The 15,614-nt window shown below is 40.0% G+C and overlaps 1 protein-coding gene across 1 annotated transcript in view; it reads left to right on the forward strand.

Annotated features, from left to right (window-relative positions):
• ITGBL1 (integrin subunit beta like 1) overlaps window positions 1-15,614 on the forward strand; it is a 119,076-nt gene that overhangs the window by 13,702 nt on the left and 89,760 nt on the right. The gene's annotated exons all lie outside the window — the stretch shown is intronic.

Genomic DNA, 15,614 nt, shown 5'->3' on the forward strand with positions numbered 1-15,614 from the left:
ACATGGGCATATACACGTCTTTATGCTTGACTGCTTGGTTGGTACAGGGATATAGAGAGGAAACGCCGCTTGTCTCCAGAAAGTTTGCCAGCAAAGGGAGATAAAAGAGCTGCCCTATTTAATTATGATTATGCAACTGCAAAGACTTCTCTGTCCTGGCTGAGGAGAGCCTGCTGCTAAAGCTTCCCACTGCAGAAGAATTTCCCTCTTCTGATGATCCCTTGTGCTTGGGAGAATTTCCTAAAACATTTCCTAAGCATTTTGTCCTTTGGCAGGGCACACCCAAAGAAATTGAAGTATACCATGTAGCTCGTGGGGGCCATATTCTCAAAAAGACACTTCACAAGGCAGCAGCTTTCATTTGTGGTTCCATCCCAGGGCTCTGTGCAGTTGTTGGTGGCACTGTCTTTACTGTCCCACCCCAGGAATGGGGTCAGTCCAATGCCAAAGGCAAGGACCAAAGACTATGCCCTTTCCAGGTTTTTCTGTTATTCATTCTGGGTAAGTGTTCTTTATTATCCTCATTGTCAACACCATGGGAATAAAACAGCTAACAACTATTCAGTGACTTCTGTATGCCAGACAATCTGTAAAGCACTTCCCAGATTTGCATTTATTCTTCATAAAAGACTATGACATAGGGAACATATTTATTCTCATTTTACAACTGGGGAAACTGAGGTTCAGGGAATTCCATAACCTGCTGAAGGCTCCACCACTAACAGCTAAAATCAAAATGTTAACAAGGTCTCTGAATCTGAAGAAATCTAAAGGTTCTTTCTTTAGTGAATGAATCTTTGTTTAAACTTAAACTTCAATTTAATATAACGTTGATTGAGTGCTAATTATGCTATAGGCACTGTGTGAGATATTAGGGGATTAAAATATAAAAAAGCCTAGGCTCTGACCTTAAGAAATTTATTGTTTAGCAAAGAAAACTGCCACATAAACATGCATTTCAATATACTATCGTGTGGGAGATTGGCATATTCATGCATATGTTTACTTATACTGGGGACGTAGCAATGAACACAACAGATAAAAGTCCTCTCCTTGGGGAGTTTATATCCTGGTGGGCCTGGAGAGACAAAAAAACAAACAAAATGTATAGTAGGTCAGTGCTATATATTTTCATGGCCATTGTGCTATAGACTAAAATGAGCAGAGAAAGGGGTTGAGAATCTCGGGGCATGGGCTTGTTTGACATTTTAATTGGGAGGGTGAGGCTCTTCACAGAGGTGGTGATGTATGACATGCATCGCATGATGCTTTTGGATCACTGTGCACGTACAGTTCTGCGACGGGCATCCCAGGCAGAGGGGAAAGAGGCGTAAGATCTGTGCAGGGGCCTAGAATCAATTTGGTTATTACCAGAATGTACAAGTAACGAAGGGTAAAGCTAGCAAGAAATAAGGACTGAAGGACTTTTTACCTTGCTGCTGAACTAGACTCTGTTCTAAAGGCAATGCTAGGGATGGTTTTAGGCAGCGGAGAGCTATAGTCACCAGGTTTCTAGTCTGGTTGTCTGGGTAAATGTTGGTGCCATTTACTGAAATGGAGAATATAGAAGAACATTGTCAAATTCGTTTCTAGACATATCAGGCATAGAGGACCAATGGCAAACCAAAGCCGATCAGTTTTTTCAGCCTGTTGAATACGTGACTCTGAAGGATCAGGGCTGAACATGAGAATTTACAGAGTCATAAACACTGAGTTGTCAGTAGAAAACTATACTGGGGCTCAGGGAACACCATTTAAGGTTGTCATTTTTAAGATTGTGTGATAAAACATGAATTCACATACATTAAAATAGGAAAATAAAGAGATAATCAGACTACATATAAAAATCTTAACTTTGTGATTTTCTGATAGGATGCTTTTTTTTTTAAACATAGGGCACATCTTTCTTGTTAAACCCATGATCCTGAATTTGGAATGGGGTTGGAAAATTCAAATTACACTACTGAATTATCACTACATCATAGTGATAATTCAGGGTCATGTGAGCTAGTCCATCTCACCGTGAGGAGTGGGGCCGTGGGGTGAAGATGAGCATTGACACTTAGGCTGACACTTGGATCCTTTCATAAGCTCACAATTCCTGATGCACGTTATTTAGGCTTAGAGTTACTACATAGGTGGGGCAGGTGGAAGCCTTTGAGGAGGTCTCCTTGGAATCTGAAATTTTCCACTTCATCTAATCCATCCCTCCTTCCTGCTCTCTATTTTCTTCTTTCTCACATTTTCCATTCTTCCCTATGCTAGAACATTATAGAGAAAGTTAAGTGATCAGGCAGTTATGGTTGTGTGGTTGGTAGAGTTTCTCATGGGAAGAGTTTAGGAGAGAATTTGTACGTGGTCTCTATGCCCTGGGTGTAGACAGGTAGGGGTGGGAAGAGGTGATGGAGTAATAGGCTGTGATTTGAGCAATAAAACATCAGGCTGTGATTATGATTTTTTTATTTATTTGTTGAAGTGAATTAAATGTGGACAGTTCTCCACAGCCTGTCTCCCAGACTTAAAATGAGAAATTTAGGAAAGAAGAAACACATTGACAGAGATCCTGCTCTATTAGATACCCATCAAGTTCGTTCACACACCTCATTCCATTTTATGTTCGCCCTAACTCAGAGAAGGAGACGTGATTATCCACATTTTTTTTTCTTAGCCACATTTTTTTTTTTTTTTTTTTTGCGGTACGCGGGCCTCTCACTGTTGTGGCCTCTCCCGTTGCGGAGCACAGGCTCCAGATGCGCAGGCTCAGCGGCCATGGCTCACGGGCCCAGCCGCTCCACGGCATGTGGGATCCTCCCGGACCGGGGCAGGAACCCGTGTCCCCTGCACCGGCAGGTGGACTCTCAACCACTGCGCCACCAGGGAAGCCCTCTTAGCCACATTTTAACAGAAGAGGAAATGTTCAAAGAAATTAAGCAACTTGACAAAGTTCACACTGCCCTTAAGCGTCATCTGAAAATACATTACATGAGCCTAAGTACTCATGTAATTTAATCTCCGAGTGATACAAATAAAATTCTTCAATTTTACTTTATTTTGGTAAGGAAGAGCTGTCCTCTGGATGCTCAAAATTCTTATCAAACTAAGCTTCTCTGAACATCATTCTGATCTGGGGCAGGCATCAACCTCTGGAGTATTTCTTCATTCCCACTATATCTGTAGAATTCCATATATGATGCTTAGTGAATTATTAGCCTTCGCAGTTTTCCTAATTGCCTGTCGAAGTTGCACCACAGGAAGGGAGCCATGCAGTTGATTACTGAATGTGTTAATACCTTAGTGATATAAGACGGAAGTACGCCAAGTACATGGCTATTGTCTAGTGATTTATGCCGGGCTGGAGTGTGATAAGGCTCAGATGAAATGCAGCTTTATTTTTAGCTCCCATTCTTGCCCTCCTGAGAGTGTTGAGCTTATTTAAGTCCAAGGGAAATCTCCCATTGGATTATAGTTATCTTGTTTAATTGACCTTCTTATTTTATTCATTCATTCCCACTGTATGCGTTCACCTATTCAAAAATGCACTTAAATGTAAATATTTTGTGCCTAAGGCATCATGGGTATAGGGGGTGGGATACAAATTTTGAAACATGTTCCCTGCTTCCAAATAAATCAGTTGTATTCATTCTTCGTTTCACTCCTAAATGTTGTTCACTGACACATGAATTCATCCACACACAAACATGACTCATATACCCACAAAAATACACACACACACATGGCTCAAAGATGATACTGTTGACAACTTTTGAGTGTGACTAAAATGGCAGGGGCATGACCAGCCATCCTGAAGTGTACCAACTGCTCTATTACTTCGATTCTATGAGCTGCTCCCCTGAATTGACTTTCTGATTAGGAAGTAACAACTTTATTCCTGATGGCTGTTTATCACTCTGCTCTATTTCCCTAAATCCCTTAATAGGAAAAATATGCTGCAGTGTGACTTTCCACTTTTTCAGCTTGTTCCTGCCTATCAACATGATGAAAATACAAAGTTAGTCCTGCCTTAGTGTTCCTTTGGTTTGGAAAGTGGAATCATTTGATAGAACCATATTACGTGGGGAAATTTGCCTTTATGGATTACCGAAGCATTAAGGAAAGAAACTGAAGGAAATAATTACGTATATCCAGTTTGCATTGTCTTGAAAGGGAAAATAATATATCAAATGGATTTTTTTAAAAAATCAAGTACTAGTTAGATCTAACTTATCCCCCCGCCAACTTTTCTCTCTTGATGGTCTTCATATTACTTTGTAGGAAGCTACTTGTAAATATCAGATTCCAGTTCATGAGCATTTTTTGATCATTTTTAAGGCAAGAAATATCCTCTGTGGAAGAAGAGTGTTCTGGAATGGATAGAACTACATTTGTCCTGCATTGATGTTTCTGAGGCTAGATAGCTTAACGCAAAAGAGCTCAATGATTACAAAGAAAAAAATAAGTTTTGGTGTCAGCACGCTCTCCTATAATGTCCTGAGAGCCTTTAAAGCTCAGCATGGCCGTGATGCCACTTGATGTGTCTCTTGCTGCCAAATTCCTGCCCTTGTGATGCAGTTCAGGCTGTGATCCCATTTACATACCAAAACTAGACACCATGTTCTTTCATTGTCATGGATGTGTGTGTGTGTGTGTGTGTGTGTGTGTGTGTGTTCAAACAATGCTCATAGACCTTTTGAAAGCAGTTCTCTAATGTATGTTCTGCATATTTGCTATCAGGGATAAACAATAACATTCTGTACCTTTCATCTCTATTTTGTCGATCCTCTGCCTACAGAGTTTAAAGGAATCCTTGTTAGAATCAATGAAATTAACTCCTGCAGGCCAAATATATGTGTATATATACACACCTAGATTTGACAAACTAGCACTGAAGCATGACATTTCAGATCAGCGTGGTAAAATTCACTTCTTCTAGTTCTCTCATTTTCAAGATAAACTGAGATAAAGGCCAGAAAGATGAACTAGTGACACATGTATTTATTTATTTAATTAATTTTTAACATCTTTATTGGCGTATAATTGCTTTACCATGACATGTTCATTTCTGCTTTATAACAAAGTGAATCAGCTATACATATATATATGTTCCCATATCTCTTCCCTCTTGCATCTCCCTCCCTCCCACCCTCCCTATCCCACCCCTCTAGGTGGTCACAAAGCACCGAGCTGATCTCCCTGTGCTATGCGGCTGCTTCCCACTAGCTATCTATTTTACATTTGGTAGTGTATATGTGTCCATGCCACTCTCTCACTTCGTCCCAGCTTACCCTTCCCCCTCCCCGTGTCCTCAAGTCCATTCTCTATATCTGTGTCTTTATTCCTGTCCTGCCCCTAGGTTCTTCATAACCTTTTTTTTTTTTAGATTCCATATATATGTGTTAACATACGGTATTTTTTTTTCTCTTTCTGACTTACTTCACCTCTGTATGACAGACTCTAGGTCCATCCACCTTAGTGGCTCATTTAGATGGAAGACACAGGCCTCCTAATTTCTTCACTTATGCTTTTTTTCCCTACTTGTTTAGGAAAGACCTTGATAATAGTATGTTACGGCAGTCTAAAGGATTTTCATGCTAAATAGATTTTATCATTTCTAAACTCTACTTTATAAATCAAAACCAAGCATTTTCATCTTCATTTTATCGCTATAAAATGATTCCTTCTCTCTCTCTCTCTTTGGCATAACTTTTATGCTGGAATTGAGAAACTTGTCACCTCAGAAAAGCAATTGCAGTTTCAATTTGTGATTTCCTGCCTTTTCTGAAAGGCTAAATACCTGCATCAGAATCTGGTATCAATACATTGCTTTTGTAACTGATTTTCCTAACTCCACTGATAAAATACCATGAAGGATTTTATAGAAAAAGTACAGTTTCATTTAAAGTGGGATCCATAACATATTTTTGACAAGGTGTGACTTTGAGTTATTAAAAGATGTAGAACATATTTAATTTTTGTTACTGTGAAAGTAAAGTTATGTTTATGTTTTAACTTGTCAAATTAATCTCTGATCAACATTTAGATTAGGCAGTACCACTGTCGATACTATTTTTCATCATGCTACACTAGTTATTTAAACCTTTTCTCTGTTGCTTTTACATTTGCTTCTTCTGTGATCTTCATTGGGGCCTTTGATTTAGGTATTCCTACTTTCCCAAAACAATGACACCTTCAAAAAAACTCTATATGCCACTATTTCATCATTTAACCTGGTTGCCATATATTCCCTGACTCTCAGGAATTTCATTACGGATGGTTTACTTTAAGTCATCCATATTGCCATAACCCTTCTTTCCTCAGCTTGAACTTGTTCAGTGGATGTTGGTTTCTAATGGCAAAGTGTAGAAGACACATCAGTGGATGATTTGAGGAGCAGTGGCCGTCCTGAACTAGGCGGTGTTCTCCCACTTTGATACTTTCCTATTTAAAGGCCAAACCTTTTATCCCAAGCCAAACACAGCAATGACACAATCTCATCAGTTCTCTCCAGTGTGTACACAATTGACTGCAGCTGTTTTTTTTTTTTTTTTTCGGTACGCGGGCCTCTCACTGTTGTGGCCTCTCCCGATGCGGAGCACAGGCTCCGGACGCACAGGCTCAGCGGCCATGGCTCACGGGCCCAGCCGCTCCGCGGCATGTGGGATCTTCCCGGACCGGGGCACGAACCCGTGCTCCCTGCATCGGCAGTCGGACTCTCAACCACTGCGCCACCAGGGAAGCCCCTGCAGCTGTTTTTGAGAGCATCTTTTGATCAAATGAAGCAGGGGCTGGGGTACAAGCCTGAGGCAGAAGCACGGAAGCTTAGGGATCATCACACACATGGTAAAAGTGAGGACACATTTTATATCGTCTTCCCAACTTTATTTGGAGTTGGTGATGCCTGGAGGTGACGCGGACACTTATAGGAGTAATCCTTGAGAATGTTTGTGATGCTGCATTAAATGCACAGGGAGTAGACGTGAAGACCTTACAGGCCACATTTACCCCTGGAGTTTGTAGTAGTGCACAGAAATAGCAAAGGGATAGAAAAGTGAAGCTGCATAACATTAGCGGGGAAAAGCACAGAGATTAAAGACTGAGTGAGGAAGATAGAATAAAAAGAAAACAGAGTGAATATGAGGGCAGAAAGGGGAAAGACTTGCAGAGATTTCTTCTAGTTAGTGCATCTGTACATTTTGCAAAATTTGTTGAAGCACCCACAATTAATCTGACTTCTTTAGATATTAACTGGACCAGATTTTAATTCTAAAAATCTCTATTGATAGCTTTTGACCATGTTCACGGATTTGTTTTATGCCACCACAGTTTTTTTTTTTTTTTACAATGGTGTGTTAGTTTCTGCTTTATAACAAAGTGAATCAGTTATACATATACATATGTTCCGATATCTCTTCCCTCTTGTGTCTCCCTCCCTCCCACCCTCCCTATCCCACTCCTCCAGGCGGTCATAAAGCACCGAGCTGATCTCCCTGTGCTACGCGGCTGCTTCCCACTAGCTATCTACCTTACGTTTGGTAGTGTATATATGTCCATGCCTCCCTCTCGCTTTGACACAGCTTACCCTTCCCCCTCCCCATCTCCTCAAGTCCATTCTCTAGTAGGTCTAGTAGGACACAGTCTTTATTCCTGTCTTACCCCTAGGTTCTTCATGACAGTTTTTCTTTTCTTAAGTTTCATATATATATGTGTTAGCATACGGTATTTGTCTCTCTCTTTCTGACTTACTTCACTCTGTATGACAGACTCTAGGTCTATCCACCTCATTACAAATAGCTCAATTTCGTTTCTTTTTATGGCTGAGTAATATTCCATTGTATATATGTGCCACATCTTCTTTATCCATTCATCCGATGATGGACACTTAGGTTGTTTCCATGTCCTGGCTATTGTAAATAGAGCTGCAATGAACATTTTGGTACATGACTGTTTTTGAATTATGGTTTTCTCAGGGTATATGCCCAGTAGTGGGATTGCTGGGTCATATGGTAGTTCTATTTGTAGTTTTTTAAGGAACCTCCATACTGTTCTCCACAGTGGTTTTATCAATTTACGTTCCCACCAACAGTGCAAGAAGGTTCCCTTTCCTCCACACCCTCTCCAGCATTTATTGTTTCTAGATTTTTTTGATGATGGCCATTCTGACTGGTGTGAGATGGATATATCATTGTAGTTTTGATTTGCATTTCTCTGATGATTAATGATGTTGAGCATTCTTTCATGTGTTTATTGACAGTCTGTATATCTTCTTTGGAGAAATGTCTATTTAGGTCTTCTGCCCATTTTTGGATTGGGTTGTTTGTTTTCTTTGTTATTGAGCTGCATGAGCTGCTTGTAAATTTTGGAGATAAATCCTTTGTCAGTTGCTTCATTTGCAAATATTTTCTCCTATTCTGAGGGCTGTCTTTTCATCTGGTTTATGGTTTCCTTTGCTGTGCAAAAGCTTTGAAGTTTCATTGGGTTCCATTTGTTTATTTTTGGTTTTATTTCCATTTCTCTAGGAGGTGGGTCAAAAAGGATCTTGCTGTCATTTATGTCATAGAGTGTCCTGCCTATGTTTTCCACTAAGAGTTTGATAGTTTCTGGCCTTATATTTAGGTCTTTAATCCACTTTGAGCTTATTTTTGTGTATGGTGTTAAGGAGTGATCTAATCTCATACTTTTACATGTACCTGTCCAGTTTTCCCAGCACCACTTATTGAAGAGGCTGTCCTTTCTCCACTGTACATTCCTGCCTCCTTTATCAAAGATAAGGTGACCATATGTGCGTGGGTTTATCTCTGGGCTTTCTATCCTGTTCCATTGATCTATCTTTCTGTTTTTGTGCCAGTACCATACTGTCTTGATTACTGTAGCTTTGTAGTAAAGTCTGAAGTCAGGGAGCCTGATTCCTCCAGGTCCGTTTTTCGTTCTCCAGATTGCTTTGGCTCTTCGGGGTCTTTTGTGTTTCCATACGAATTGTGAAATTTTTTGTTCTAGTTCTGTGAAAAATGCCAGTGGTAGTTTGATAGGGATTCCGTTGAATCTGTAGATTGCTTTGGGTAGTAGAGTCATTTTCACAATGTTGAGTCTTCCAATCCAAGAACATGGTACATCTCTCCATCTATTTGTATCATCTTTAATTTCTTTCATCAGTGTCTTATAATTTTCTGCATACAGGTCTTTTGTCTCCTTAGGTAGGTTTATTCCTAGATATTTTATTCTTTTTGTTGCAGTGGTAAATGGGAGTGTTTTCTTGATTTCACTTTCAGATTTTTCATCATTAGTGTATAGGAATGCCAGAGATTTCTGTGCATTAATTTTGTATCCTGCTACTTTACCAAATTCATTGATTAGCTCTAGTAGTTTTCTGGTAGCATCTTTAGGATTCTCTATGTATAGTGTCATGTCATCTGCAAACAGTGACAGCTTTACTTCTTCTTTTCCGATTTGGATTCCTTTTATTTCCTTTGCTTCTCTGATTGCTGTGGCTAAAACTTCCAAAACTATGTTGAATAAGAGTGGTGAGAGTGGGCAACCTTGTGTTGTTCCTGATCTTAGTGGAAATGCTTTCAGTTTTTCACCATTGAGGATGATGTTGGCTGTGGGTTTGTCATATATGGCCTTTATTATGTTGAGGAAAGTTCCCTCTATGCCTACTTTCTGCAGGGTTTTTATCATAAATGGGTGTTGAATTTTGTTGAAAGCTTTTTCTGCATCTATTGAGATGATCATATGGTTTTTCTCCTTCAATTTGTTAATATGGTGTATCACGTTGATTGATTTGCATATATTGAAGAATCCTTGCATTCCTGGAATAAACCCCACATGATCATGGTGTATGATCCATTTAATCTACTGTTGGATTCTGTTTGCTAGTATTTTGTTGAGGATTTTTGCATCTATGTTCATCAGTGATATTGGCCTGTAGTTTTCTTTCTTTGTGACATCCTTGTCTGGTTTTGGTATCAGGGTGATGGTGGCCTCGTAGAATGAGTTGGGGAGTGTTCCTCCCTCTGCTATAGTTTGAAAGAGTTTGAGAAGGATAGGTGTTAGCTCTTCTGTAAATGTTTGACAGAATTCGCCTGTGAAGCCATCTGGTCCTGGGCTTTTGTTTGTTGGAAGATTTTTAATCACAGTTTCAATTTCAGTGCTTGTGATTGGTCTGTTCATATTTTCTATTTCTTCGTGATTCAGTCCTGGCAGGTTGTGCATTTCTAAGAATTTGTCCATTTCTTCCAGGTTGTCCATTTTATTGGCATAGAGTTGCTTGTAGTAATCTCTCATGATCTTTTGTATTTCTGTAGTATCAGTTGTTACTTCTCCTTTTTCATTTCTAATTCTATTGATTTGAGTCTTCTCCCTTTTTTTCTTGATGAGTCTGGCTAATTGTTTATCAATTTTGTTTGTCTTCTCAAACAACCAGCTTTTATTTTTATTGATCTTTGCTATCATTTCCTTCATTTCTTTTTCATTTATTTCTGATCTGATCTTTATGATTTCTTTCCTTCTGCTAACTTTGGGTTTTTTTTTCTTCTTTTTTCTCTAATTGCTTTAGGTGTAAGGTTAGGTTGTTTATTCGAGATGTTTCCTGTTTCTTAAGGTAGGATTGTATTGCTATAAATTTCCCTCTTAGAACTGCTTTTGTTGCATCCCATAGATTTTGGGTCGTCGTGTCTCCATTGTCGTTTGTTTCTAGGTATTTTTTAATTTCCTCTTTGATTTCTTCAGTGATCACTTTGTTATTAAGTAGTGTATTGTTTAGCCTCCATGTGTTTGTATTTTTTACAGATCTTTTCCTGTAATTGATATCTAGTCTCATAGCATTGTGGTCGGAAAAGATACTTGGTACAATTTCAATTTTCTTAAATTTACCAAGGCTTGATTTGTGACCCATGATATGATCTATCCTGGAGAATGTTCCATGAGCACTTGAGAAAAATGTGTATTCTGTTGTTTTGGGATGGAATGTCCTATAAATATCAATTAAGTCCATCTTGTTTAATGTATCATTTAAAGCTTGTGTTTCCGTATTTATTTTCATTTTGCATGATCTGTCCATTGTTGAGAGTGGGGTGTTAAAATCCCCTACTATGAATGTGTTACTGTCGATATCCGTTTTTATGGCTGTTAGTATTTGCCTTATGTATTGAGGTGCTCCTGTGTTGGGTGCATAAATATTTACAATTGTTCTATCTTCTTCTTGGATCGATCCCTTGATCATTATGTAGTGTCCTTCTTTGTCTCTTCTAATAGTCTTTATTTTAAAGTCTATTTTGTCTGATATGAGAATTGCTACCTCAGCTTTCTTTTGGTTTCCATTTGCATGAAATATCTTTTTCCGTCCCCTTACTTTCAGTCTGTATGTGTCCCTAGGTCTGAAGTGGGTCTCTTGTAGACAGCATATATAGGGGTCTTGTTTTTGTATCCATTCAGCCAATCTGTGTCTTTTGGTGGGAGCATTTAGTCCATTTACACTTAAGGTACTTATTGATATGTATGTTCCTATTCCCATTTTCTTAATTGTTTTGGGTTTGTTATTGTAGGTCTTTTCCTTCTCTTGTGTTTCTTGCCTAGAGAAGTTCCTTTAGCAGTTGTTGTAGAGCTGGTTTGGTGGTGCTGAACTCTCTCAGCTTTTGCTTGTCTGTAAAGGTTTTAATTTCTCCACCAAATCTGAATGAGATCCTTGCTGGGTAGAGTAATCTTGGTTGCAGGTTCTTCTCCTTCATCAGTTTAAATATGTCCTGCCAGTCCCTTCTGGCTTGCAGAGTTTCTGCTGAAAGATCAGCTGTTAACCTTATGGGGATTCCCTTGTGTGTTATTCGTTGTTTTTCCCTTGCTGCTTTTAATATGTTTTCTTAGTATTTAATTTTTGACAGTTTGATTAATATGTGTCTTGGCGTATTTCTCCTTGGATTTATTCTGTATGGGACTCTCTGTGCTTCCTGGACTTGATTAACTGTTTTCTTTCCCATATTAGGGAAGTTTTCAACTATAATCTCTTCAAATATTTTCCCAGTCCCTTTCTTTTTCTCTTCTTCTTCTGGAACCCCTATAATTCGAATGTTGGTGTGTTTAATGTTGTCCCAGAGGTCTCTTAGGCTGTCCTCAGTTCTTTTCATTCTTTTTTCTTTATTCTGCTCTGCAGTAGTTATTTCCACTATTTTACCTTCCAGGTCACTTATCCGTTCTTCTGCCTCAGTTATTCTGCTATTGATCCCATCTAGAGTATTTTTCATTTCATTTATTGTGTTGTTCATCATTGTTTGTTTCATCTTTAGTTCTTCTAGGTCCTTGTTAAATGTTTCTTGCATTTTCTCTATTCTATTTCCAAGATTTTGGATCATCTTTACTATCATTATTCTGAATTATTTTTCAGGTAGACTGCCTATTTCCTCTTCATTTGTTAGGTCAGGTGGGTTTTTATCTTGCTCCTTCATCTGCTGTGTGTTTTTCTGTGTTTTCATTTTGCTTATCTTACTGTGTTTGGGGTCTCCTTTTTACAGGCTGCAGGTTCGTAGTTCCCGTTGTTTTTGGTGTCTGTCCCCAGTGGCTAAGGTTGGTTCAGTGGGTTGTGTAGGCTTCCTCGTGGAGGGGACTGGTGCCTGTGTTCTGGTGGATGAGGCTGGATCTTGTCTTTCTGGTGGGCAGGTCCACGTCTGGTGGTGTGTTTTGGGGTGTCTTTGGACTTATTATGATTTTAGGCAGCCTCTCAGTTAATGGGTGGGGTTGTGTTCCTGTCTTGCTAGTTGTTTGGCATAGAATGTCCAGTACTGTAGCTTGCTGGTCATTGAGTGAAGCTGGGTGCTGGTGTTGAGATGGAGATCTCTGGGAGGTTTTCGGCATTTGATATTATGTGGAGCTGGGAGGTCCTCTAGTGGACCAGTGTCGTGAATTTGGCTCTCCCACCTCAGAGGCACAGCACTGACTCCTGGCTGCAGCACCAAGAGCCTTTCATCCACACGGTTGAGAATAAAAGGGAGAAAAAGTAGAAAGCATTAGTAGAAGTAGAAAGAAAGAAAGAAGGGATGGAGGGAGGGACGGAGGGAGGGAGGGAGGAAGAGAGGAAGGAAGGAAGGAATGAGGGAAGGAAGGAAAAAAGAAAGAAGATAAAGTAAACTAAAATAAGATAAAATATAATAAAGTTATTAAAATAAAAAAATAATTATTAAGAGAAAAAAAAAACGGACGGATAGAACCCTAGGACAAATGGTGGAAGCAAAGCTATACAGACAAAATCTCACACAGAAGCATACACACACAGTCACAAAAAGAGGAAAAGGGGAAAAAATCATAAATCTCGCTCTTAAAGTCCACCTCCTCAATTTGGGAATGATTCGTTGTACATTTAGGTATTCCACAGGTGCAGGTACGTCAAGTTGATTGTGGAGCTTTAATCCGCTGCTTCTGAGGCTGCTGGGAGAGATTTCCCTTTCTCTTCTTTGTTCGCACAGCTCCCGGGGTTCAGCTTTGTATTTGGCCCCACCTCTGCGTGTAGGTCGCCTGAGGGCGTCTGTTTTTTGCTCAGACAGGACGGGGTTAAAGGAGCCGCTGATTCGGGGAGGGAGGGGCACGGAGTGCGGGGCGGGGCTGCGACGGCGGAGTCAGGCGTGACGTTGCGCCGGCGTGACGTTGCACGAGCCTGAGGCGTGCCGTGTGTTCTCCCGGGGAAGTTTTCCTTGGATCACGGGACCCTGGCAGTGGCGGGCTGCAGAGGCTCCCCGGAAGTGGGGTGTGGACAGTGACCTGTGCTCGTACACAGGCTTCTTGGTGGCGGCAGCAGCAGCCTTAGCGTCTCACGCCCGTCTCTGGGGTCCGCGCTGTTAGCGGCGGCTCGCGCCGTCTCTGGAGCTCCTTTAAGCAGCGTTCTTAATCCCCTCCAGGTATGTGGGGGGTTTCTTGCCGTGTGGGGGGTTTCTTGCCGTTTGGGAGGTCTGAGGTCTTCTGCCAGCGTTCAGTAGGTGCTCTGCCAGAGTTGTTCCATGTGTAGGTGTATTTCTGGTGTATCTGTGGGGAGGAAGGCGATCTCAGCGTCCTACTCCTCCGCCATCTTCCCGGAAGCCCTCCACAGTTTTTTTTTTAATGTTGACATGTGAATTAATCTCAGATAGAAGGTAATGGCTGCTCTTAAACCAACTACAGAAGTTGAGGACGTTCTCCCTTCAGTCCCCGTCTCCCTCCTCACAGGTTCCTACTTTATTCCACGTGCCAAGGGATCAGGACCTTCCCTGCCTGTGAATTCCAGGCACCTGCAGCAGCACGTGGCATCCTCTTGGGTAGTCACAGATTTCCTGGCATCCTCACCTACTGGATGTTTTGTTCTAACTTTCACAGCTATTTTAAAGTTTCAAGAGTAAAGCTTTTTTCCCCTTTCAATCTAACTCTGTTTTTCACTTTTATTGTTGAAGTGTCAATTTGTTTTCCACAAATGGCAGCATGTTTTGTACTTTGTCCAGCATCCTCATGGTAGATCTAACTGCCCTTGAAATGAAACCTCTTGTCTCCAAGAATTTCAAAGCCACTGGCTCCCATAAAACAGCAGAATTGATTGTACTTTAAACGTTAAAGATTTTGTTTTAAAAACTGTTATTTATCTATGCATTTGCAACATACCTCTGTTTGCAAATTTTGCTCTAAATTATTGGGTTAGCCAGTGAGAGGCCCGCGCACCGCGATGAAGAGTGGCCCCCGCTCACCGTAACTGGAGAAAGCCCTCGCACAGAAACGAAGACCCAACTCAGCCAAAAACAAACAAACAAATAAATAAATAAATTATTGGGTTAGCCAAAAAGTTCATTTGGGTTTTTCTGTAAGATGTTAAGGGAAAACCCAAATGAACTTTTTGGCCAACCCAATACACGAGGATTGGGAAGATGGGTAGGAACTTCTTAAGCCAGGATAAATGGCAAGAAGCCATGGAACCCAACAATCTCTGCGATATAATTGCTATTAAGTCAAACTATTGTAATAAAAATTCTTATATTTGAAAGTCCAAATGATCATAGTCACGTAATATGTATTTATTAGCAATCAAAAGTTTTTTAAGATGATGAGCTCTAAGGCAAAGTATTAGTATTAACAGCAGTTTGTTGTATAGACTTTGTTACATAGTAGGTGCTCAATAAATGTGCATTGAATTGAATTTAGTGTTAAATGAGAGATGTGGACTCTGTGATCCTTAATAGCTCATCCTACTTTGACCTATGGTTTTATGATTTGTTCTGTGAAGAACCAGATTTATAGATAGTGAAAAGCTTCCTGATAGGTGAATTGTCCAGTACTTCAAACTCAAAAGATGGACATCTGACCACAGACCTCATGGAATACTGATAAAACAGACCAGCCTTCCCTGAAGACTGGTCCATACCAGTTTCCATATTGTGTGATATATATTAATATCAGATGCCAAGTACAGAATAGCAGCGATTGTTATTCATTAGCATTATATTTGATTTGGTTAAAGAAAGTGTAATTCCACTTCCTTTAAAATTCTTCATACATTTTTGGAAAAATTATAGAAATCTACTTTACATTTTATCTGTAATAATGAGTATCTGAATGGTTATTAGGAGTTAGGAAAAACTCAGCTAAATTATCGTGCTTTCCTTTCTTTTCTATTTCTA

Source organism: Delphinus delphis, chromosome 18 (genome assembly GCF_949987515.2).
Source record: "Delphinus delphis chromosome 18, mDelDel1.2, whole genome shotgun sequence".
In the NCBI taxonomy this organism is placed as follows: Eukaryota; Metazoa; Chordata; class Mammalia; order Artiodactyla; family Delphinidae; genus Delphinus; species Delphinus delphis.